Below are 24,916 nucleotides of genomic sequence, written 5' to 3'. Positions count from 1 at the left end.
CGAGGGGTGGGGGTGACTGGGTGATGGGCATTAAGGGGGCCTGACGGGATGAGCACTGGGTGTTATTCTATATGTTGGCAAATTGAACACAAATAAAGAATAAATTTATATAAAAAAAAGACCATTGCCTTTCTTGATAGTGCTGTTGACCAAGAATTAAACACCTTTTTCTTTTTGCCAGTTACAATTGAGTGATAAAAAGGATCCAAAACTTTTCAACTAACCACTAATTTGCTAACAATATTTTCTGCATGAATGTTTATTTGTATGATATTTACATGTTATACCTACTAGTTCTTCTTTTCAATATATGTGAATATCATGATTGGTCATACTGAAATACAATACACGTATTTTTCTAATTTGGCTGGTATTCAATGCTAAAGATTGCTGTCTTCAGAGTTGTCATATGTCAAGATATTATTTGATTATATAATTATTATCACAAGCATGTTCAAGGTATGGTTTTTAAGTAGAGGTAGTATTTTCTAGGCACTTTGTTATAAATATTCTGTTAATCATGACTATTCTTATCCCTGGAAGAAGTATCCAAAGTAACTCAATGTTTAGATTTAAGTCTATACTAAAAGAATTTCTTTACTGTAAAAAGGGAAATGCTCTTATTAACTTATATAAGAACTATTGTTTACTAGGATTATTTAATGTAAGTGATTATTTTTAAAAAGACATCAAACTGACTTCACAAATTAAAATGATATGAGCCATATCAATCTCTCTCACATACTCAATATTGTCCAAGGAATATTCTGACTTTTGTTTATGCAACAACAACAACAACAACAAACCAGAAGTGACAGAATAAAGTATCTTGAACATTTCAAGCAATGTGAAGGAGTTTACTTAAGTGTTTCGATACCCAATATTATCTTGTGTATAATTTTCATAACCCATATTAACTGAGAAATTGAGTAAAGCAAGTCTCTAAATCTCTATCACAGTGTTCATTTCCACAATAACAAATGACCTTTAATCAGTTGCTTAAACGATTTTAATGGCTTTAAGTTTCATTTTGTTGTTACATTTTGAAATTGAATTGAAACTTTCCATTTGACAAAGGTTAAATTTTTAAATATTATTTCACACCTCAGAAAATATTGTAGGGTTTTTCCTACCTGGAGAATACCTTTAATACTTTCTGGAAATTAAAAAAAATTCATTTTATAGTCAACATAATTAAGGGAACATGTGAAATAACTTGTTAAATAGATAATTCAAAGCCTACTTTATTTCATATAGTTTGAGGAAGATTGAAAAACACCTAGTCATGTTTTAAATCCAAAACTATACAAAATTTTGAAAATTATAAATTATCCTTAGTCTTGTGGCCTTTTGCTATCCCTAACTTTAAAAAATCCAGTACTTTAAAATCTCTGTGGATAATACATTAGTAGATAAGACATCCAATTCTTTGAAATTTATGTAAGACTCCTTGGTAGTTGGTGCGTGAATAGGAAAATAAGCTAAATAGTGGTTTAATGGAATGGCTAGCTGTCATCTTAGGGGTTGGAAGTGAGTTTGATAATCAGAGTGAACTACAACCAGATGTCTGATAGTATGGCCTATGGGTGTTCTGAGTGGGAAATCTCTGCTGATCTTTCCATGCTCTTCAGCTATTAACTGGTAGGTTTAGTGTAGTAGAATTAACCATGAATAACCACGGAGTTATCCATGGAGAAGTTTAATAGAGAAATGATTGTTGTTGCTTTTTATAAAAGGAGGTTTCCATAAATGACAGGAGAATAATTCCAGATATTATCAATTATGGGATATGGACTTGATCAGTCTGTTTTACATCTCTTGTAGCCAACTTCACTATCTTGTGTTTTTTCAACTACACCAACAGTTTTTACTTTAAACAATCTTACCTTAATGATTGGATGAAGACAGTGGGTATTTCCCCAGACAAATAAAAATAAAAATCTCATATATCAAATATTGAATTCAATTTTACAAATTCCTAATGTGTATCTTTGCCCCATCCTCTCTGTCTAGATTTGAGCTCCATATTATTAAATTTTCTTGACAATATGCTCATTTATGTTTCCCAAGTGTGTAGCACCATGTGTGCACATTATGTATGTATTTAAAGAAGAAAGCAACAAATCACTATTACCAGCCAGGCATTGTGCTGATACCAGATTTCTTTTTCACAAATATGTGGTAATACATTTGTGTTATTTAGACGATTTTTGTTCTATATTTCAAGCAAAATATGTATATGTATTTTTATTTATGAAATCCATACATTTTACTCTCTAACACAAGACAGTGATTACCTTGCTATCTTAAAAATAAATACCAGCTTTGATGCCTTGCCGCCATAAGACAATATTACCTTCCTCAAAGCTTTCTTCCCTCTATCTAGGATTATTGATTTCCTTTGCATTTCTGAAGGAACTTTAGTTTGCCTTCAGTATATGCCGATCTCCAGCTGTTGCTACCCTTCCAGGAGTTAGTTTGATTTCCTTCCATTTTATATAGCTAGAGGTTTTTAAAATATTGTTCTTCTGAAGAGCAGAATCAAAGGTAAACGCATTTGAGTAGTATCCATCACCAACCGAATATACTCGCTCTTGCAATACCACTGTTATGTATTGATTACAGAATGAGGGTACCATTAGAGTAGCTACCAACATTTGTGGAGACAATTGATGCCTTGATCCTTGCAGTTTCACAGGTGTGGATGAAAAGAGGAATACGGGGAAAGAGGATAATTAATAATTTGTTACATGGAAGCATTTATTACAGAAAATGAGAAAAAATATATGTGAGTAATTTTTACATCTCCCCTGAGTAATGCCACTAAATTATTCATTGAAAAATGAAAAGGAGGGATACCTGGGTGGCTCAGCAGTTGAGCATCTGCCTTTGGCTCAAGTCCCACATAGGGTGCACTGCATGGAGCCTGTTTCTCCCTCTGCCTCTGTCTCTGCCTCTCTCTCCCTTTGTGTCTTCCATGAATAAATAAAATATTTAAAAAGAAAAATGAAAAGGAGACTTTTGTATAGATATTTATACTATGCCCATATGTGTACATCAAGAATTCTTCATAAAAATATGATAGGGGAGATCCCTGGGTGGCTCAGCGGTTTAGCTGAGCCTTTGGCCCAGGGCGCGATCGCCTTTGGCCCGGAATCGAGTCCCGTATCGGGCTCCTGGCATGGAGCCTGCTTCTCCCTCCTCCTGTGTCCCTGCCTCTCTCTCTCTCCCTCTCTCTCTCTCTGTGTGTCTATCATAAATAAATAAATAAATAAATAAATAAATAAATAAATAAATCTTTAGGGGGAAAAAACATGATAGGTATTCACCTTTCCGTTCCTTTTGTTTTATATATTTATTGTAAAAAAAAAAGTCCATACATGTTTATATATTTAGGAAATAGTATAATGGTTGCCTCTGTGCCCTTTGTCTAAGCTCTGTACGTGTCAACCTAGGCAAATCGCTATAGTTTTGAACACCCAGTCTCACTCTGCCTTACTATTATTGAAGACAAAATGCAATGCAGTTTACTGACTCACATCTTGAGCCAAACACTCACCATTTTAACCCATGTCCACACTTTTCTCTTCCTCCTCCAACTGATAACCCTCATCTTTATCTCTGTCCTTCTTCTTGTGTGTTTTTTTTTTCTTTTAGTGCTGCTTTTGAATGGTGTAACTGAGCAAGAGGACAGATGAAAAGTCAGCACCACATCCGGCTCAGGGGAAGGAGACAAAATGATGCTTCCTGAACTGCTGTCTGTTGCTCTTATTAATGACTGAATATGGTGGCTCCATAATGAGTATGGTAACGCGCTGGTGCACATGAGGATCTCTTCCTATGCTCTGACTAGAGGTGTGTCAGTTCCTTCTTGGATGACTCCAGGTTGGGCAGTCCTGTCACCATGGTCCCCCAGAAATGTGATTCCCTTGTTATAGGCACTGTCATGAAGCTTCCCAGCTGGGTCTCTTACATCCTGCATTTTGGAGGCCAGAGGCACATTCTTCATTCCATATGAAGGTCAAGAATTTTTTTCTGTCCAGGAACATCTCAGTGTTTCCTACACCAAGCAAAGTGCTCTCCCTGAGGATCAGCTTTGTTGTCTCAAAAAAGTGCTACTATCATGGTTATGTGGAAGGGACCCATAATCCCTAATTGTTCTCAGTACCTGTTCTGGGGGCTCTCAAGGAATATAATAGGCAAATGACTTGGCTTAAAATAAAGCCCAAGATCTTCTAACACATTTGAACATCTGATATATAACATCAACGGTGAGGAAACACATTTTCCACTCATGAGATGCGCATTAACAGGTAATGAAGTAGCACAATGGTTGAAGTTTCTGAAAGTGATAGTTCCTCTTTGATGCAGAGTGGGTATCAAAATTGGTGGAACCATAAGCAGTTTCTTGAATTGGCAGTAATGAGATACAGTTGATGTTTTTGAAGAAAATAATCCATCAAATGTGCAGAATACAGTGCGCCTTGTTATCAATTATGTAAATCAATGTTTTAAATCACTGAATGTTGATGTGATTTTAATAGGAATTGAGATATGGACTGAACAAAACCTCCTTTAAACTGATATTATTAAACCTCTCCTAGTGGCATTTTGCAAGGGGAAGAATGGTGATTTTGGCACTCATTTGCCTCATGATTTCACATTTATTTTTGTAAAAAAAAAAAGTCAATGAATTGATATTGGCATGACCTAATTAGAACAGTAGGTAATATGGTCTTGATGTGGAGTCATTAGTTCATATAAAAAAACTTGTATGATTTTGCATTTACAATGTCACATAGGTTGGCCATTCTCTGGGTATGCTACATGGTGAGAGGCGCATAATGTTTTCACAGCGATGTCAGCTAAACTCAGGAAGTGCAGTTATGCTAACTATTAGAACATTGTGGCAGAAACAGAGTGTTTGTATATTTTACCAACTCTAGACAGAGTCTTCAAGTACACACGCTGTGGAAACTGTGTGGATGAAGGAGAGGAGTGTGATTGTGGCTCCTTAAATGTGTGTTCAAAAGATCCATGCAGGGGCACTTGGGTAGCTCAGTGATGAGCATTTACCTTTGGCTCAGGTGTTGATCCCAGAGTGCTAGTATTGAGTCCTGTTTTGGGTTCCCTGCAGGGAGTCTACTGCTCCCTCTGCCTATGTCTCTGTCTCTCTCTGTGTCTCTCATGAATAAATAAAATCTTAAAAAAGGAAAAAAGATCCATGCCAAGAGTCATACTGCATCCTGAGTCCTGGAGCTATTTGTGCTGCTGGGCTTTGTTGCAAAGACCTCAAGATCATGCTTTCAGGTGACCTGTGTAGATACCAGGCAAATGAATGTGACCTTCCTGAGTGGTGGGATGGAAATCCTATCAGTGTTCAGAAGATGTGTGTGTGCAAGATGGAGTTGAATGCACGGGTGGTAGCTACTGCTATGAAAAGAGATGCAATATTTGTGATAAACAGTAAGGAAAATTTTTGGCAAAGAGGCCAAGAGTGCAAATCAGAGTTGCCATAAGATAATGAACATCCAAGGTGATGACTGGGATAGCTATGGTATAAATGGTTCTACATATATACTAGATAACATATATGATATCTTGTGTGGGAAGATTCAGTTTTAGAATGTGACAGAAATTCTTCTTTTGAGTGATCAGGGTTTTTAAAAAAGTTATTTATTTATTTCAGAATGAGAGAGAGAGAGCAAGTGAGAGAGAGAGCGAGCACACAGGAAGGTGGATTGGTAGAGGGAGAGGCAGACAAGAAGTCACCTTGCTGAGCAGGGAGTAGGAAGTAGGGCTCAATCCAAGATCCTGAGATTAAAATCAAGAGTCAGAGGCTTAACCAATGAGACATCCAGGGGCCCCTTCTGAGTGATTTTGTACCATGCATTCTACTCACCTTAATGACATCACCTGCTGGGGTACAGACTACCATGGAGGGATGTTAATACCTGATACTAGTGCAGTGATAGATGGTACAGAGCACAGTGCAGAGCATATCTTCATCCAAAGGAAGAGTATCCATATGTCACATTTAGCAAACACTCTTTCACCTGAGACTTGCAATATGAATGGGGTCTGCAACAGCAGACATCACTGCCGATGCAAGGGTGAGTGGGACCCTATTGACTGTGGGGAGAAGGCTTTGGAGGCAGCATAGATAGTGGACCAGCCCTTCACAAGAAGAAGAAGCTTCAAAAGAAGTTTTACATTATACTACTTGGGATAATTCCGTTTTGCTTCTTATGTTGTTTTTTACTTGCTTTTTCTAAGAAATGAAGAAAAGGATGAGGAAAAAACCAACTGCACCAACTTCATTAGAGAAACAAAACCACAGGGTTCATAGTTCATCTTAGAAAGAAGAGCAAGGTGTTTCAACTTAAGAAAGAAAAGCAAAAAGTTTCAAAAAAGAAACCCAATTCCAAATGATCTTTCTGATGTATTAAGTTTTAGTCTCCTGGCAAACAGAAATATTACAGCATACGTCATGTTTAATGACAGAAAATTCTCATGACTTTTCATCATTGAGGATCATAACTGTTAACCATTAAACAATTAACAAAATGCATAACTCCTACCATAATTCTATTTATTTTAAACAATTTTAATGATTAATTCTTCAAGCAACTAATTTCTTTATGTTCCTAAGCAAAGGCACACTTCGTGGATGGTGTGTGTGTGTGTGTGTGTGTGTGTGTGTATGAATATGTTTGTATGTGTTTAATTGGCTCTCTCACTTCCACACTTCCTTTTTGTACTCTACATTGTCACATAAGGGGTGGGAACCTACAGATTGCATTTCTTCTTTGACAGACTTCTCCCTATGTGCCAACTGAGAGGACTGAAGGGACTCTGGAAACCTGGGGAATATTTTGATTGGTCTACATGTCAGTGTTGCTTCATTAACAGCTTTCACTTTGGCATCAACAATAACTTTCTTCCTGTACAATATTTATATAGATATATACATGATATGTAGGTGGTAGACAAATTAAAGATAGATGATAGATACATGGAATGTGTTTATATAGATATATTCATATACAAATTCAATTTTCAGAACTAACTGGTAATTATCTGCCTCAGATTTGATAACAATCTCACTGTTAAACTTATGGAGATACTTACTTCCAAACACAACTGCCTGACCAATATTTTGACCTGAACTTTTTCATTAGTTATACTAACCAAATTATATAAAAAGAGTTACAAATTTTCCTCTTCCTTTTTGATACATCAACTTAATTCCTATAGATAAGTTGGTGGTGTATATATTTCTTTGAGTGCTTGAGTGCTGTAACTCTGGTATGTGACTTAGTAACTTCTTTAATGGATTTTATTTACTTTTACAATATTGATCTTGTGACTCTCATCTCACTGTGCCAGAATTCTATACTTATATATACTACCTAGTTTTCAAATATACTACCTAATTTTCCTTTAAAAACTAGAACACTAATTTCTTGTGACAAATTAGTACATTCATACTATTATAAAATCCATATTTTCCAGATCATCTTAGAATTAGTTTACACATAAGTATTAAAAATCATATAAAATTTATATCAATGGCTACACATAACAAAATAGCTGAGAAATGATAGAGGTTAATTTAGATCACTGGATTATATTACATCAGAAAAAGCAGTGAATATTAAAAAGTACATAACCAAGAAATTAGAAAAGAAATTGCTGAAGATACATAACATATAAAAGGATATAAATTAAGGTGCTGTAGGAATGTAGACAATACTGACTCCATTTTTGGCCCTCCATCTTGTTCCTGTCCTGTCTTGGGGCTACATGTTCGAGGCCCCTTCGAGATGAATATACACATACCTTAGAAAATGCCTGCCAAGGCTGGAATGGGGAAAGGCTTGCTCTGGCCCTCCATCAATTTGTTAAAGATAACACAGTTTCTCACCTTCCTGACTCATAGATGGTAACCTGAGTTCTAATGAAATGTTAGCTATCAATTAGGTTTATATGAACGCTTTGATCTCATTACAATGCCTTCTGCACGACCCCTTGCTCTATAAAATCTATTGACTAAGGTCTGGACACTGCAGAGAATAGCTGTGCTGCTCTGTATGGCTGCCCACCTGATCCTCTCTAACAGTAAGTTATCCTGAATAAAACTCTGTGTAAACTGTGTGGAGTCACCTGCTTCATGTGTGGTCTCAAAGTGCCTTCAACAGGGAGGACAGTATCTTCTGTATTCTAACAGGTAGTATTAGGAATTAATAGCTTTTATAAAATGAACATCTTTGGAGATATTGATTAAGGAAAAATGAAAGACAAAGATGAAAAACCATAAGGCAAAGAAATGAGGACAGGGCAAAGAAATGAGGACAGGACAACCAATCCACAAGAGACAAATAGAAATAATATAAAAACTTAATATGAGTAAATTTTAAAAATTGAGCAGACTTTTTTTGAAAATGTGACATATGCAGAAATCAATTTTAAACCCAGAATAGGCTATGGTAAAGGAATTGGATTATTAGTGTAAAGTCTACCCGCACCAAAACCAGCAGCCCCAATAGGGCTTACAGACATGTCTCCAAATAGTCAGTCTAGGATTAAAATAAATTGAAATTCAATAAGAAAACCTCAAATTAATATATAATATATGACATCATGTACCTCATTTTATAAAACTAGCATAACAGAATAAAACAACCATGTGAGGATTGTATGAAAAAGCCAACTTAAGGGGAAAAGTAATTTCCGAACCTGCATAGTACTTCAAGATAAATAAGGGCTAACATTTATTTTCTTACCAATATCTTCCCAAATTTGAGTACAAATTTATAATATGTAAAATATCAGTTTGACTCCCTATTCTTATACCACCTTAATAGGGCAAATTTTGTTTACACATTTATTTATTTATGAATTAAATCCTTTTTGTTTTAAAATAGTTTCAGATGTATAAAACTATTCCAAAAATACTTCAGAGAGTTTTGGTAAATCAAATCCTGCACCGTTTCTCCTGTTGTTAAATCTTACATTGCTATCATAACTTTCTTACAAATAATGAGAAAATGTTTACACATTATCATTAACTAGTGTCCATACTTGTTCCAAATTTCTTTCATTAGTATCCAATGTTCTTTTTTGTTACTGTTCCAGGATTCTATCCAGGATACCATATTGTTTTTAGTTGCCATACCGCCTTAGGCTCCTCTTGGTTGTGAGTCTTTCTCAGACTTTCCTTATTTTAATGGCCTTGGCATTTTTCTTTCTTTTTCTTTTTTTTCTTTTAGGCCTTGGCATTTTTCAAGAGTACTGCTCAGGTATCTGCGAAAGGCCCCTTAATTTAGGCAGCCTTTGATGATGAAACAGGGCTTTGGAGAAGAAGGCAGTACAGTTTTCCTCCATCATCTCAAGTGTTCATGCCATCAACACATCTTATCCATGTAATGTTAGCAATCATCTTGTAGCAAAGGTATTTGCTCAATGTACTGTCATCCCCCTCCTCCTTTTCCATACTAGATTATTTGGTAAAAAGTCACTATCTGTAGTCCAGAGTTACACAGTGGGAATTGAGGGCAGAGTGCCAACATAGAGTATTTGCAATTCTTCTGCCTTGTAAAGTGTTCTCTTTGTCCTCATTTACTTCTCTCTTCAGTCATTTATTCATATCTATATGGACTGATGTTTATTTTACAGTAGGTTGTAAATGTCCAATATGTTCAGGTTTGACCTTTGAGAAGACTTTCAGTTAGTTCCCATGTCCCTCTGACATACCCTCTGACATACCACCATGCTGTCTCTTGGGCACTTCCTCATGTTCTGGCACTGCAGAAGCTCCAAGCTCACATTGTGTGTTTAAAGCAAAAAGTCAAACATTATTGATTAACAGATAACATGGGTATTTTCACAGGAAATCCCAAGGGCTTCTTAAAACACACTACTTAAAGTAAAACATATATTTAGTCAGTGGTAGGGCACTATGCAAATTTACAAAGTGAATTATAGTTTTAGACCAGTACCAATGAGTTAAAAAATAAATTACATGCACAATTATATGCACAACAAAAGAAAACCACAGGTTTTAACAAACTATATGCAGTACCTCTCTCTTGGGAGCAGTAAGTCGTTACTGAATATTAGGAACTAGATAAGTGAAGATCTATATCATGTTCATGGATATAAAGGCTCAATATTTCTAAGATAACCATTCTTTCCAAATTGGTGTACAGATCCAATGTAAGCCTCATCACAATTCTGTGTGTGTGTGAGTGTGTGTGTGTGTGTGTGTGTGTGTGGTAGAACGAGTGATCGGCTGATTTTAAAATTTATATGGAATTTCAAAGTATCTACAATATCCACAGCAATCTTTGCAAAGTAAAACATTTCTGTAGTAACACCATCTGTTTCCAGACTTGCTGCAGTGCCTCAGTAATCAAGACAACATAATGACTCCTGAAATAGGACAATATTTATATGGTCATTCATGTTTCAGTAACAAAAAATGGGGGAAACAAAAGTCTTTTAAAGAGATGTCATTGACATACACATATATCTCTATAGAATAAAATGGATCTTAACCTCTACCTTACAACATACTAAAAACAATTGAGATAAGCTGTGGACCTGCTTAAAAATCAAAACACATAAAGATTTTGCAGAAAACATAAGACAATATCTTCATGACTGAAGTACACAAAGATTTCATAGACTATAGAAAAGAAAACATATGAAAAACTGATAAATAAGGCTCATCAAAATAAAAATTTCTCACTATACAAAATCACTGCTAGGAATATGAAACAGAACAGCCACAATTTACAAATATTAAAAAAAATGTGGAGTCACTCGAATTTTCAACCATTATTAGTGGGAACGTGAAAATGGTGTAAGTACTATAGAAAAAAATTTAGTTATTTCTTTTTAAAACTAGGCTCTAGAGTTTCCCCTCAAGTTATGATTCATGGAAATTGAGTTAAATGGATGTTTAAAAAATGCACAGTTATGATATTGTGAGAATAAAATAAGGAAAACAAATTAGTCATGTACAGTCCTTTTTAAAATTTCAGAGATATGCTTTAATTTAAAAAACTAAATGTTTGAAAGTTCTATTTAGAACTATCTTAGAGTTAAACCTACTTTTCGATATTTAAGCATGAAGTACTTGCAAATTCACGCAGATAGCACAATTACACTTCCTGTCAAACTGATGCCTGCAGTATTCAGAGAGGGAATGTTTATAACAGCACACATGCAAAGGCTAAAAGACATTTACTAAAACTTGAGTTTTTCCTTTTATTCTTCCCTACCTAAAATTAGACAATCTCTACAAATTTATAAAATTTCTTAAATCAAAACTAAATCTCTAAATATTTATAAAAACCAAAATAAAATCACTGGAGTGACTAATCACAACTTTTCATATCTGAATCAGAAGTCCCTTTCCAGAAGTCAGCATAAGGATGTTTATTATTTGGAAATAAATGTATAAAGATAAGTAACAGCAAAGTAAAATATTGGATACTCACAAGTGGCTAGTTTGCTTTTGGTCTTGCTACATAAAATAAGATCGTAAATCCTACTGATCTGAACAGAGCTTTTACTTTTAATAGGATATTGTTCTATTTAGAACTAACCTGAATACCATTACTTACTTTATTACAGCTTTCTAAATCTTTGAATACTATTACTGAATAAAGCCTCATATTATGAACCATACTGCGAAAAACACATTTTTTAAAAAGTAGCTTTTTTCATGTTTGCTTCAATATATTTAAATAAGGAATCACCAAACATGCTTTATTTTTTAAAATATCATTCTTCAAAATGTTTTAGCCCAATCAATAATAGTTGTGAGTCAACATGAGGATTTTTCCTTATTTGGTATTTCATTAAGGATTATACTTTAAGATTTCAAACTAATATAAAAAAAAAAAAAAAAAAAAAAAAAACTCCCAGGGCAGCCTGGGTAGCTCAGCTGTTAAGTGCCGCCTTAGCCCAGGGTGTGATCCTGGAGACCCTGAATCGAGAGTCCCATGTCAGGGACTGCATGGAGCCTGCTTCTCCCTCTGCCTGTGTCTCTGCCTCTCTCTCTCTCTCTCTCTCTCTCTCTCTCTCTCTCTCTGTCTCTCATGAATAAGTAAATAATATCTAAAAAAAAAAAAAAAACCTCCCAGTGCATTAAATGATGGCATATTCTGTTCCTACACTCCCTAATTACTTACTTTTTTCCTCCTTATTTATTCTTGGACATCAACTGAACAGTTTAGGCAATAAATTATATATATGTGTATATATATATAATACATATGTATTCATATGCTTCCAACAGGCCCCATTAAGTTAATGAATGCAAAACTTTGTCATTAAATTAATTTTTTGGTATCTTTAAAAAATTGGTTAACTTAAGTCGGAAATTTCAAAACCTGGAAAATTAAAAATTCGTTAAATATTATTGCAAAATAATTTTCATAAAAGTATTTTATTTTGTAATGTTTTCCAAGTATTTCATTTTCATTTTCCCTTTTAAATTGGCAATAATAAATTAAACAAAATCGATACTGTGAAAAATTCACATTAAATTGATTTATTTGAAGCATTAAAGAGGTAATCTCAAAAGTTGGGATATGCTCACTTCAGCAGCATATGGCTACAATTGGAAGAATACTGACAAGATGAGCATGGCTCCTTTACAAGGATGACACACAAATTTGTAAAATGTTCCATATTAAACAAACAAAAGAGTTGATGATTCATCTGCTTCTTCCTATCTAAATCATGCAAGAGGGCACCATCAAAACTTCAGCTACCTTAAGATAAACCAAATGACTTAACAAGTGAACATTTAAAATTGAACTTTTAAATCAAATATACTGGAGCAATTTCCAGTAAAATAATTAGATCAATATTGGAACATCTGGCGCCTACTCGTCAATTCTTGAAAGTATCTTCTAACAAGCAACTATTACTGCATTTCTACCACTTACCACAGAAATCCACCAAGGATCAACAAAACAATATTGCCAAAGTACATTTGCCATTGACAAAACACTCTCCCCTTGCCTACATTAGCATTATTTTGTGAACAAGTGGGATGTGCTTGAAAAGATAAAGCCAGAACATTAAAATAATAAAAATAAAAGCCAACTGAGAACTAGCATCCTAAATCTACATTAAATATCCTATTTCAGTATTCCATGGCACTGTTGGAATATTTATTTTATTAAAGTATTTTAAAATTTAACTTTTTATTGAGTCAAATTTACATATTGTAAAATTCCCTCATTGTAGGTCTATATATTTTTTTTTATTTTTAGTAAATTTATGGAGTTGTGTGATGATGACTATGATCCAGTTTTAGAATATTCCCATTATCTAAAAAAGCTTCCAAATACCTATATGAACTTTACTCTGTTCTGACCGCCACCATGGCAATCAATGACTCTACAACGATCTTTGCTTGTCATTTTATATTATGGAATCCCACTATATAAAACTGTTTGATTGTGGTTTCATTCATTTAGAATAACATTTTTGAGATGCATATTGTAAAATGTATTAGCAGTTCGTTCATTTTTTTTTTATTGGTGAATTGCATTCCATTGCACAGATGTAGCATATTTTGGTTATCCTTTCACTGGTTCATCAACAATACACTGCTTCTAGGTTTTGGCTTGTGTGTATAATCCTTCAAGAATTCCAAGTACATGTCTTTGTGTGAATATGTTTTTATTTTTCTTAGTTCATATGGTAAGTTTATGTGTAACTTTTAAGAAAACTATCACACTAATTTCCCTAAGTGTCTGTAACACATTCCATTCCCATGAGTAATGTGGGGTAGTTCCAGTATCTTCACATCTTTACTCCTACTATTCTCTTTTTTATTATAGCTTTTCTAGTGGATTTAGAGATATATCTTTGTGGTTTTCATTTGCATTCCCCTAATGAATAACAATGCTAAGAATCTTTCCAATTTCCTGTGAAACATTCATATATTTTCTTTATTCCATTGTCTGTAAAATGGTCCTTTTCTGTTCTTTCTTTCTTCTTTCTTTCTTTCTTTCTTTCTTTCTTCTTTCTTTCTCTTTCTTTCTCTTTCTTTTTGAGAGAGAGAGACAGAGATAGTGGCAGGGAGTGAGAGAGGGCAGGAGTGGGGAGGAGAGGAGAAGCAGACTCCCTGCTAAGCAGGGAATCCTATGTGGGACTCAATCCCAGTATTCTGGGACCATGACCTGAGCCAAAGGCCGAAGCTTAACTGACTGAACTATGCAGGTGCCTCTTCTGGATTTTGTTGTTGTTTTTGTTGGATTTTGTCTTCTTATTAATAAGTCTTAAGAATTCTTCATGTATTTTGAATACAGTCTTTTACAGATGTATGATTAGCACATTTTTTTCCAGTCTTTGTCTTTTCTCTTTAATGATTTCATCTAAAGCATATATAGGTTTTCATTTTGAGGAACCCTAATTCTTTTTCCCTTTGTAAGTCATGCTTCTGCATGCTTTGTCATATCTAAAACCATTTGCCTAAACGAAGGTCACACAGACTTTCTCCTGTTTTCTCTTAGATGTCAAAGTAGATTTTTTTTTCTTACATTTATGTCTATAATCTCATTTTGAGTTGTCTGATAGCATGAAGTAAGAGTTTAGGAGTTTAAGTTCTCTTTTCCATGCACATGGTTAGCCAGTTGTCCAAAACAAAAATTGTAGGAAAGACATGTACATGTCCCCTAGAGTTAGCTGGGCATATTGTTGAAAAGTAATTGAGCATTTATGTAAGGATTAATGAATTTATCCTCAAGTCTATCCCAGTGAATCTACATCCATCTTTTTCTGTTTTATGCTGATCATTTGACTAAAGTTTGTCATTTTTGTTAATCTGTTTAAATTACCAACTTCTGGGGTGCCTGTGTGGCTCAGTAGGTTAAGCATCTGTCTTTGGGCTCAAGCTAAGATCCCCAGATCTTAGAATTGAGCCCCATATTGGGATCTCTGCTCAGCATGCTGCTCATGCTCTCTCTCTCTCTCAAATAAATAAACAAAAAATCTAAAAAAAAAAAATCACCAGCTTTTAATATCATTAATTTTGTCTATTTTTTTTCTGTCTTCTGTTTCATTGATTTATTATTTCATCTTAATTATCATCTTTTTTTCAGCTTGTATGCTTAGATTGTTCTTTTGCTTTGTTTTTAATACAGGTTATTGACACAATCTGTTTTCCACTAAGCACTGTTTCAGGTGCAGTCCATAAGCCTTACACATTGATTGGTTTGTTTTTTTACTCAGTTTCATTCAGTTCAAAATATTTTCTGATGTGACTTGACTTTCTTTGTGACTTGTTGAACCATGGCGTTGCTTAGAAGTGTGTGGTTTATTTCCAAATACTGCGATGGTTATCTACCATCAGTAGGTTTCACAGTTAAATATACAAATGAGTTGGCTTGGATAGGATGTCATTATTAAGTTCATTTTTACAACTGCTTGTTAAAAAGGCTATATTCCTAATATATATTTGAGTAGTTACCTTTTTATTTGAAAATTTATGTAATTTTATGGGGCTCCTTGGGTGGCTCAGTCAGTTGAGCATCTGATCTTGATTTCAGCTCAGGTCATGCATGATGTCAGGGTCACAAGAATGAGCCTCAATTCAGGCTCCCATGGAGGCTAATTAAGAATCTCTCTCTTCTGGGATGGGACACCTGAGTGCGTCAGTGGTTGAGTGTCTGCCTTTGGCCCAGGTTGTGATCCCAGGGTCCTAGGATCTAATCCCACACCAGGCTCCTTTCAGGGAACTTACTTTTCCCTCTGCCTATGTCTCTGCCTCTCTGTCTCTCATGAATAAATAAATATTAAAAAAAAAAAGATTCTCTTTTTCTCCATCCGCTCCTTCCTCCCCCCTAAAAAATTCTGTAACAAATAAAAACTGGCAAAATCTATTTTTCCATATCTGTAACTAAATGCTATACACATCAGCAATGCCAAATATGGAAGACTGACCTATCTTTCCTTGTTGGGTAAATATATTCCTCCTTTCTTCACACACACACACATCCATCCCTATACACAAACACACACATACAAAACATGTTTAAGCTGTTTGCTCTTTAGATCAATTAACAAGGGTTTCATATATAATAATTGATTTTGTACAAATATGAAAGTTACCTGCACTATCAGGACAGGGAAGACCATCGTTCCCAAATTTTCTAAATAACTGAAGGGAAAGTATCTTCGTCAGAATTTTGTTTCATTTGTGTTGTGAGTATCCTTAAAAGGTATGTTGCTAATGAACATCTATTGAGTACCCATTCTGTAGTCAACATACGACTAAGCAATAGTTCAATAGAAGTAAAGGTCTATTACTTCACAGCTTCCTGTTACTTTTATCTGGATATCTTAGACTATGACTTATCTATTCAATACTGAATTGCGCCAAGTTGGATATAATACCCCACAGATTTTCATGCCCAATGTGATTCCTACTTCTGCTTTCAGATAATTTGGCATTCAGAGACTGTAAAGCTTAACACTTTAGAGATTTCCAGCTATAAATATTTAGGTGTTGCAACAGTTTCTATCTAGGAGTAAAATACAAAACATCAGTAATCAGATCTTTTTCTTTGTTTGTTTTCTGCTCTATCTAAAAGGAAAAGAAAGCGTGCCTGGCCAGCTCAATCCATAGAATATGTGGCTCTTGATCTCAGGGTTGTGAGTTCAAGCCCCATGTTGGGTGTAGAGATTACTTAAAAATAAAATCTCAGAAACAAAGAAAAGGAAATGACTATACTGAAGATTCAGGCAGCCCATTATTACTTAGTGGGTGGAGGGCTATTTTGGGTGTCTGCGAGATGTCTTTATTCACAATTTTTAAGAATATTTTTTTGATTTTTCCAGCCATTTTGTACTGTATTTACAGATCTTACATTTATTGCAAATATACCTACATCAACATGAGTTTCAGTTGGCATAATTTAAAATGCAAGATGTTTGGGCCTGACAATGGTTTCTGGAACTGAATTTATGAGAAATGACTCTAACTCTTCATTGCTTTCAGACCAGAGTTCTACCGTGGATTACCTCTTAATTGGTATGGAAGCTTATAATTGCAGCAGTTCTTTGGAATCCTTTCATCAAAAGTACTCATGCAGAGACTTAAAACATATCCCAAACCATCTATCTGAAAATCTGCATACAGATTATTTTCTGCCTCAATTAAAGTCCAGCTCAGATGGCTAATGTCCTTTGAGTCAGCTGTAAAATGAGTAGCCCTCAACTGTCCACACAAAATGACAAGGCATCCTTTTAAAATTCTATTTCTGAGATGAATGGATAAAGAAGATATGGTTTATGTATACAATGGAATATTACTCAGCCATTAGAAACGACAAATACCCACCATTTGCTTCAACGTGGATGGAACTGGAGGGTATTATGCTGAGTGAAGTAAGTCAATCGGAGAAGGACAAACAGTGTATGTTCTCATTCATTTGGGGAATATGAATAATAGTGAAAGGGAATATAAGGGAAGGGAGAAGAAATATGTGGGAAATATCAGAAAGGGAGACAGAACATAAAGACTCTTAACTCTGGGAAACGACCTCTGGGTGGTGGAAGGGGAGGAGGGCGGGGGGTGGGGGTAAATGGGTGACGGGCACTGAGGGGGACACTTGACGGGATGAGCACTGGGTGTTATTCTGTATGTTGGTAAATTGAACACCAATAAAAATTAATTTATTAAAAAATAAAAAAAATAAAATTTCAGATTTTGGACTCCAAAAAAAATAATAAAATAAAATAAAATTCTATTTCTGCTTAACTAAACATCTGCATCTTAGATGCAGTAATTTGCACTCAGATGTATTGCTTTCTTCTTCTCTAACTAGACAATTTGTATAAATGTTTTTGGTAATTAATGGTTCTTATTTTTTATTATTTTCTAATTAGCACATTTTATTGATTTTTTTGTCTCAATAATAACAGTAATTTAATTGGCTGATTCCTTAGCATTCTTGTTCAAAATATTTAAGTCGATCTGCCAGCTTTTGACAATATCTCATTCAGGGTGAGAGCCTTGGTTATGTAATTAGAAAGCTCAGGAGAAGGGTAAGTCCTTTAGAGTGTAATAGACACTGAAATTACAGTTTTCAGTTTTCATGGGCACTTCATCAAGTTATTTATTGCAAATCCTAAATTTCTGATGATAGCTGGAAGAGAAATGGTCCCAGTGGGGTAACAGTAACTTCCTGACCATGTAGGTTGTCACTCAGTTCTCCAAATAAGAAAGGATCTTTATAGGAAATTTTTCTAGTGTCCTATTTCTGGATTCCTAATATCTTAACCAGGTTCTCTAGAATCATATCCTGTGATGGGGAATTCCCTTCAAAGGCTTTAGAAAGATGATGCTCTGACAGAAAAGTGTTAGGAAGGAGAGAAAGCAGGATAGGGGAGGGGACAGTTCTAAGGAACAATGAGTTTTTTGCTAAAATGCAATGTGAGCTCATCCACACAGGTATTTCTGGAATGTGAATCTTATCATTGAGTACATTTCATGTTGAGGCAAGAGGAATGGCGGTTTGTTCACCCAGCTCAGTAGCTCAGTATAAATCATGGGCTGCAGACTACTTGAGTGAGCAAGTGTTGAGAGAAGGAGGAAAAAGACTATAAAACCATCCAACCTCACAACTGACTCAAGTTGATTGAAGGATAATTCTCAAAAGAAGAATACAGTGGTGCACCAGTAACAGTTTAGGTGAAGAGGGGGTAGCCAGGGAAGGGGTGTGTGCCTATATCTATATCTATATAGATATCTATAAAAAATCTATATATCTATATCTATATATCTATATCTATATAATCAGTCAACTTGCTTAGATTACATATTACTGGGGAAATCAAAACAATCAAAAGACACTCCTAATGCCAACTGTTCATATCTGTACCAAACAATTCTACCCTCTCTCTGGTAATTATAGAAGAAAATTGTACTCAAATACAAAGCTAAATCTTCCAAGTTTGCATTGGATTTCACTCCCTCTGGTTTATTCAGAAACATCATTTCAGCAATCCTCTCTTCTCTATTCCTTCCTCAGCCACTTCCCACTCTTAATTAGAGAATCAACCCTACCTCATGAAAATCCTCCCTTGATCCCAATTCCTCTTCCTCTCTGGATCCATTTTATTCTCATTTGCACTTAAGCTCTTTGAAATATTTTTCTCTACTCATGGTCTCCAAGACCTTGCTTTTTACAGCTCTTAACACCTCTTAAATTCACTTCAGTCATGCTATTTCCCTGATCATGACACTGAAACAGTTCTTGCTAAGGGGTGCCTGGGTGGCTCAGTCAGTTGAACAATGGACTCTTTATTTTGGCTCAGATCATGACCTTGGAGTGGTGGGATCAAGCCCCAAATGGAGCCCCACATCAGGCTCTGAGCTCAGAAGGAAGTCTGTTTGAGATTTCCTCCATCTCCTTCTGATCTTCCCCTCCCACTTGTGCATGCTCTTTCCTTCAAATATATAAACAAATCTTTTAAAAAATATAACAATTTTCAATCAATTGATTTTCAATCAATTTTGACCTAGAGATTTTGACAGGGTGATTCACTCTCTTCTCTTTGAAATACTATGGTCATTTTTGTCTTGGACAAACAACTCACTTTATCTCCTACATCATTGGTCACTCCTGCATATTCTTAGCTGGTTACCATCTTTATCCACAATCCATTCACCTAGGTTTTTCCAGTTTTTTTTTTTAATGAAAACATTTAATATTTAATGTTCTGTGAGTTTAGACTGTGAAGTGTGTTACTTTTATACATACATATTATAATATGATTGCTAATGTAGTAATATCACATTACATACTTATAGTATTATTTATATTCATCATACTATGCATTAGATTCATATGGCTTATTTACCACTCATTACAATTTTGCACCCTTACACACTCAATCTTATCTCTCCTATCTTCTGTGATTATCATTTTACTTTCTAGTATTTACGGGTTTACTGTTTCAGATTCCACATAAGTCATATTACACAGTACTTGTCTTTTTCTGTCTTATATCACTTGGTATAATGTGTCCAAGGTCCACCCACAGCATCAAAAATAGCAATATATTCTCCTTTCTCATGGCTGGATAATATTCCATTATGTTTATGTACCCCATATTTTTTTTATTCCTTCACCCATCGATGGACATTTGGGTTGTCTTCATATCTTGGCTATTGTGAATAATACTGCAAAACACAGGGAACTGCATGCATCCCGTTGAAATCCTGTTTTCATTTCCTTTGCGTATATACCAAGAAGTGGAATGGCTGGAGCATGTTATGGCTCTTTTTTACATTTTTTTTGAGGAGTCTACATATTGTTTTCCACAGTGGTTGAACTAATTTACATTCTAATAAACAATGTATAAGGGTTCCCTTTTCACCATATCTTTGCCATTTCCTGTTGTCCCTTGTCTTCTTGATCATGGCCTTTTTAAGAGGTGATATATCATTGTGAATTTGATCTCCATTTCTCTGATGATTAGTGATGTTAAAAGTCTTTTCATATGCCTCTTGGCAATTTTGTTCTTATCTTTGGAAAAATGTCTGTTTAGTCCTTCTGCCTATATTTTTATTCAGATTGTTTGGGGTTTTTTATTATTAAATTGACAGAGTTCTTTATATATTTTGGGTATTAACCCCTTATCTGATATATGGTTTGTAAAAAATTTCTTTTGTTCTGTAGGTTGTCTTTTCATTTTGTTGTTTCTTTTACTGAGGAGGAGCTTTTGAGTTTGATGTAGTACCATTGGTTGGTTTCTACTTTTGTTGTTTGAACTTTTGGTATCTTGTTTAAAAATTAATTGTTGAGCTGAATATCAATGAGCTTCTACCCTATGTTTTCTTCTAGAAGTTTTATGGTGTCAGTCTTTTGTTTCAGTCTCAGTTCCATTTCAAGTTATATTTATTTATTTATTTATTTATTTATTTATTTATTTATTTATTTATTTATTGAATGGTGTAGCTTGGAATTAATTCCATTGTCTGCATGTGTTTCTTCAGTTTTCCCAACACCATTTGTTGAAAACACTATCTTTTCTTCATTGGGTATTCTTGGCTCCTCTGTGGAATATTAGTTGTCTGTATATGACAGTTTAATTCTGGGCTCTCTATTCTGTTCCATTGGTTGATGTGTCTATTTTTCTGCAAGTTCCATACTGCTTTTATTACTATGGCTTTCCAGTGTAACTTAAATCTGAAAGTATGATATTTCCAGTTTTTTTCTCTTCTTCTCCGAGTTGCTTTGGCTATTAATAGTCTTTTGTGGCTCCACATGAATTTTAAAGTTGTGTCTTCTATTTCCATGAAGAATGCCTTTCGTATTTGGCTGGGGATTTTGTTGAATCTGTAGATGGCTTTGGGTAGTATGGCCCTTTTAATAATATTAATTCTTCTGATCCATGAACATAGAATGTCTTTTTATTTCCTTATGTCTTTCTTTTTTAAGATTTTTATTTATTTGTTCATGAGAGACACACAGAGAGAGTCAGAGACATAGCAGAGGGAGAAGCAGGCTCCATGCAGGGAGCCTGATGTGGTACTTGATCTTGGGACTCCAGGATCATGACCTGAGTTGACAGCAGATGCTCAACCACTGAGCCACCCATGTGCCCCCTATTTCTTTATGTCTTACTTGATTACTTTCAGCAAAATTTTGTAGTTTTCATTGTACAGAACTTTCACTTTCTTGGTTAAAGTTATTCCTAAGTATATTATAATTTTTGATATTATTGTAAATAGGATAGTTTTATTTATTTTCCAGATATTTCACCATTCGTGTAAAAAAATGCAACTGATTTCTGTATGTTGATCTTGTATCCTGGCACATTAGCAAAATCATTGATTAATTCCAACCTTTTTTTGAATGACTCTTTGGGATTTTCTGTAATAATATCATACCATCAGTAAATGGCAACAATTTTACTTCTTCCTTTCTGATTTGGATGCTTTTTATTTCTGTTTTGCCTAAATGCTCTAGTTCTGGTAGTGTATTAAATAGGACTGGTAAGATTGGGCATCATTGCCTTGTTCTTGATCTTAGAGGAAAAGCTTTCAGGTTTTCTTCCTTAGACTCTAATAGTAGTAGATTAGATAAGTATGCCCTGTGTTATGCTGAGGCATGTTCCTTTATACCCAGTCTGTGGAGGATTTTTATCATGAAAGCATGTTGTATTTTGTCAAATGCTGCTCTGCATCTATTGAGATAGACATATGATTTTTATGCTTCATTTTATTCATTTTATTGATGTGATATATGACATTTACTGATTTTTGAATATTGAAATGTTCCTTACGCCCCAGGAGTAAATCCCACTTGGTCTTGATGTACCATTTTTTTTAACGTGTTCTTGAATTCAGTATGCTAAAATATAATTGAGAAAATTCAGTATCTATATTCATCAGGGATATTGTTCTGTAGTTTACATTTCTTGTAGTCTCCTTATTTAGTTTTGGTACCAGAAAATACCAGCCTCATAGAATGAGTTTGGAAGTTTTCCTTCCTCTTTGGTATTTTGGAAAAGTTTGAAGAGGATCTATATTAATTTTTCTTTAAGTTTTAATTCTTCTTTAAATGTTAATTCTTCTCCATTGAATCTTCTGGTCCCAGAGATTTCTGTGTTGGAAATTTTTTGATTACTCAGTCAATATCTTCATTCATTATTGGTCCATTTAGATTTTCTTTTTTTCTGTTTCAGTCTTAGTAGATTGTGTATTTCAAGAATGTATCCATTTCTTCTAGCTTATGTAATGTGTTGGCATATAATTGTTCATAGTAGTCTCTTATGATTCTGTGTAATTCTATAGTATCAGAGGTAATGTTTCCTTTTTTCATTTCTAATTTTATTGGAATTTTATCCCATTTTTTTTTAGTCTAGTTAAAGCGCTGTCAATTTTGATGATCTTTTCTAGTAATCTGCCCTTAATTTGATACTTTGAATTGTTTTTCTTGTCTCTATTTCATTTATTTCCACCCTGATATCTATTATTCCCTTCCTTCAGCTACCTTTGGGATTTTGTTCTTTTTTTCCTACTTACCTGAGGTACAAACTTAGGTGGTTTGTTTGTAATCTTTCTAATTTTTTAATATATTTATTGCTATTAGCTTTATACTCAGAACGGCTTTTGCTGCATTTCACAATAATTGATATGTTGTATTTGCATTTTAATTTGTAGTGAAATTATTTTTCATTTCCTTTCTAATTTCTTCTTTTATTCAGTGGTTGTTCTACTTTTTTTTCATAACTCAATGTGTATTCTACTGCTGTTGGATGAAATATTCTTTATACGTCTGTTAAATCTGTTTTTTTTCTAATGTGTGGTTTAGTTCCAATGCTTTATTGTTAATTTCTGTCTAGAAGATCTATCCATTGTTGATAGTAGAGTCTTCTAATATTATTATATTGTTGTCTATTTCTCTCCTAAGGTATATTTGCTTAATATATTTCAATGTTATGGTGTCAGGAGTGTATATATTTACAGTTGTTGTATCTTCTTAAGGTACTGACCTCTTTTATATTATATAATAACCTCTGTCTCCTGTTACCCCTTTAGGGTTAATGTTCATTTTGTCTGATGTAGATAGGGCTTTGCCTGCCTCTTTTTGATTTCCATATGCTTACATTATCATCTTCCATCCTTTCACTTTGAGTCTTTGTGTATCTTCAGAGTTGAAAGGAGTCTTCCGCAGGTAGCATATAGTGTGGTCTTGCATTTATATCCATCCATTCATTCACTCTGTGCATTTTGATTGGTAAGTTTAATCCATTTACATCATGATGATTACTATATGTAAGGATTTACCACTCCCTACAGTATTGTATTACAGTGATTTTTCACAATGTTTTATGAAAAACACTTCTGCTGCAACCTCACAAGTAGTGAAAACTTTTCTTATTTAAGTAGTTTTGTTTAATTTTAGCAATTGAACCAGTTGGTGATTAGGAGCCTTCCTTTTATCTTCCAGAAGGTGGCGATATAGCACAAGTTTTTGGTTTCTCTTACCTGAGCACAGGCCTCTAAGATTGGGAGTACCCACATTCAAAAAAAAAAAGAAAAAGAAAAAAGTCACCAAAAGAAAAACACTCTGAAAGCAGAGTGGGAGGTGGTGTGTGCTTGGCTCTTGGGGCTTTGGGTGTGCTCTTGGCCTGGCAAGGGGATCCTCTAGTGGAGTGTCTCAGGGGTTTGTGAGCAGTCCTCTTTCCAGAATCCTGAGGCAGTTGAATGTTGTGAGCAGTCCTCTTTCCAGAATCCTGAGGCAGTTGAAGTTATTTGCTTCAGTTCTTTTTGTCTGCCTTCTTCCCAACTCTTTCCTTCACTCTAAGTCACACATATCTCTCCTCAGAGATAACAAATGGATTCTTCCATCTACAGCACTCAGCCAAGAAGGCATCCACCCTCTGTTTTCACCCTCTACCTCCCTTTCCACAAAGTCCTGAAAGCATGTTCCCTGATCTGCCAACTGTCATATCTGCCAACACTCCTATTCTGTAGTTTCCTTCAAAAGCCAATCCACCTAGTTTTGTGCGCATAGATATATGGATCTCTTTGTTGTCTTGGTGCACTGTGCACAGGTGCTTTTTTTTGTTTATGATTTAGGATTAGTTGTATATCAAAAAGAATAGAGAAAAGGAACATCTCAATGCACGATGATGCTGATGTCACCCTGCCTGTTTTTTACTCTCTTTTAGTTTCTATTTATGTCCTTTGTTCCCTACCACTCTTCCTTACCCTTTGTGATCTCATGGCTATTGACATCAATGTGCGGGCCAACTGTACCTCCAGGCCGTATCTCACAGCAATCCATATCTACATAGAACTGCATGTTGGATACTTCAGATTTTACCTGTTTAAAACTGAACCCTCTTATATTTCTTCCCAAATCTG

At 34.8% G+C, this 24,916-nt stretch overlaps 1 non-coding gene across 1 annotated transcript; it reads left to right on the top strand.

The window, feature by feature from the left end:
- Positions 1-12,606: 12,606 nt before the first annotated feature.
- On the top strand, positions 12,607-12,711 carry LOC129494020 (U6 spliceosomal RNA). The gene has a single exon (XR_008661278.1). It is a non-coding gene; the product is annotated as a U6 spliceosomal RNA (small nuclear RNA).
- Positions 12,712-24,916: the final 12,205 nt, after the last annotated feature.

The sequence above is a fragment of the Nyctereutes procyonoides genome, unplaced genomic scaffold (assembly GCF_905146905.1).
Source record: "Nyctereutes procyonoides isolate TBG_1078 unplaced genomic scaffold, NYPRO_anot_genome, whole genome shotgun sequence".
Lineage (NCBI taxonomy): Eukaryota > Metazoa > Chordata > Mammalia > Carnivora > Canidae > Nyctereutes > Nyctereutes procyonoides.
Note: the sequence above shows the minus strand (reverse complement) of the source record. Positions and strands in the feature narration are given on the sequence as shown.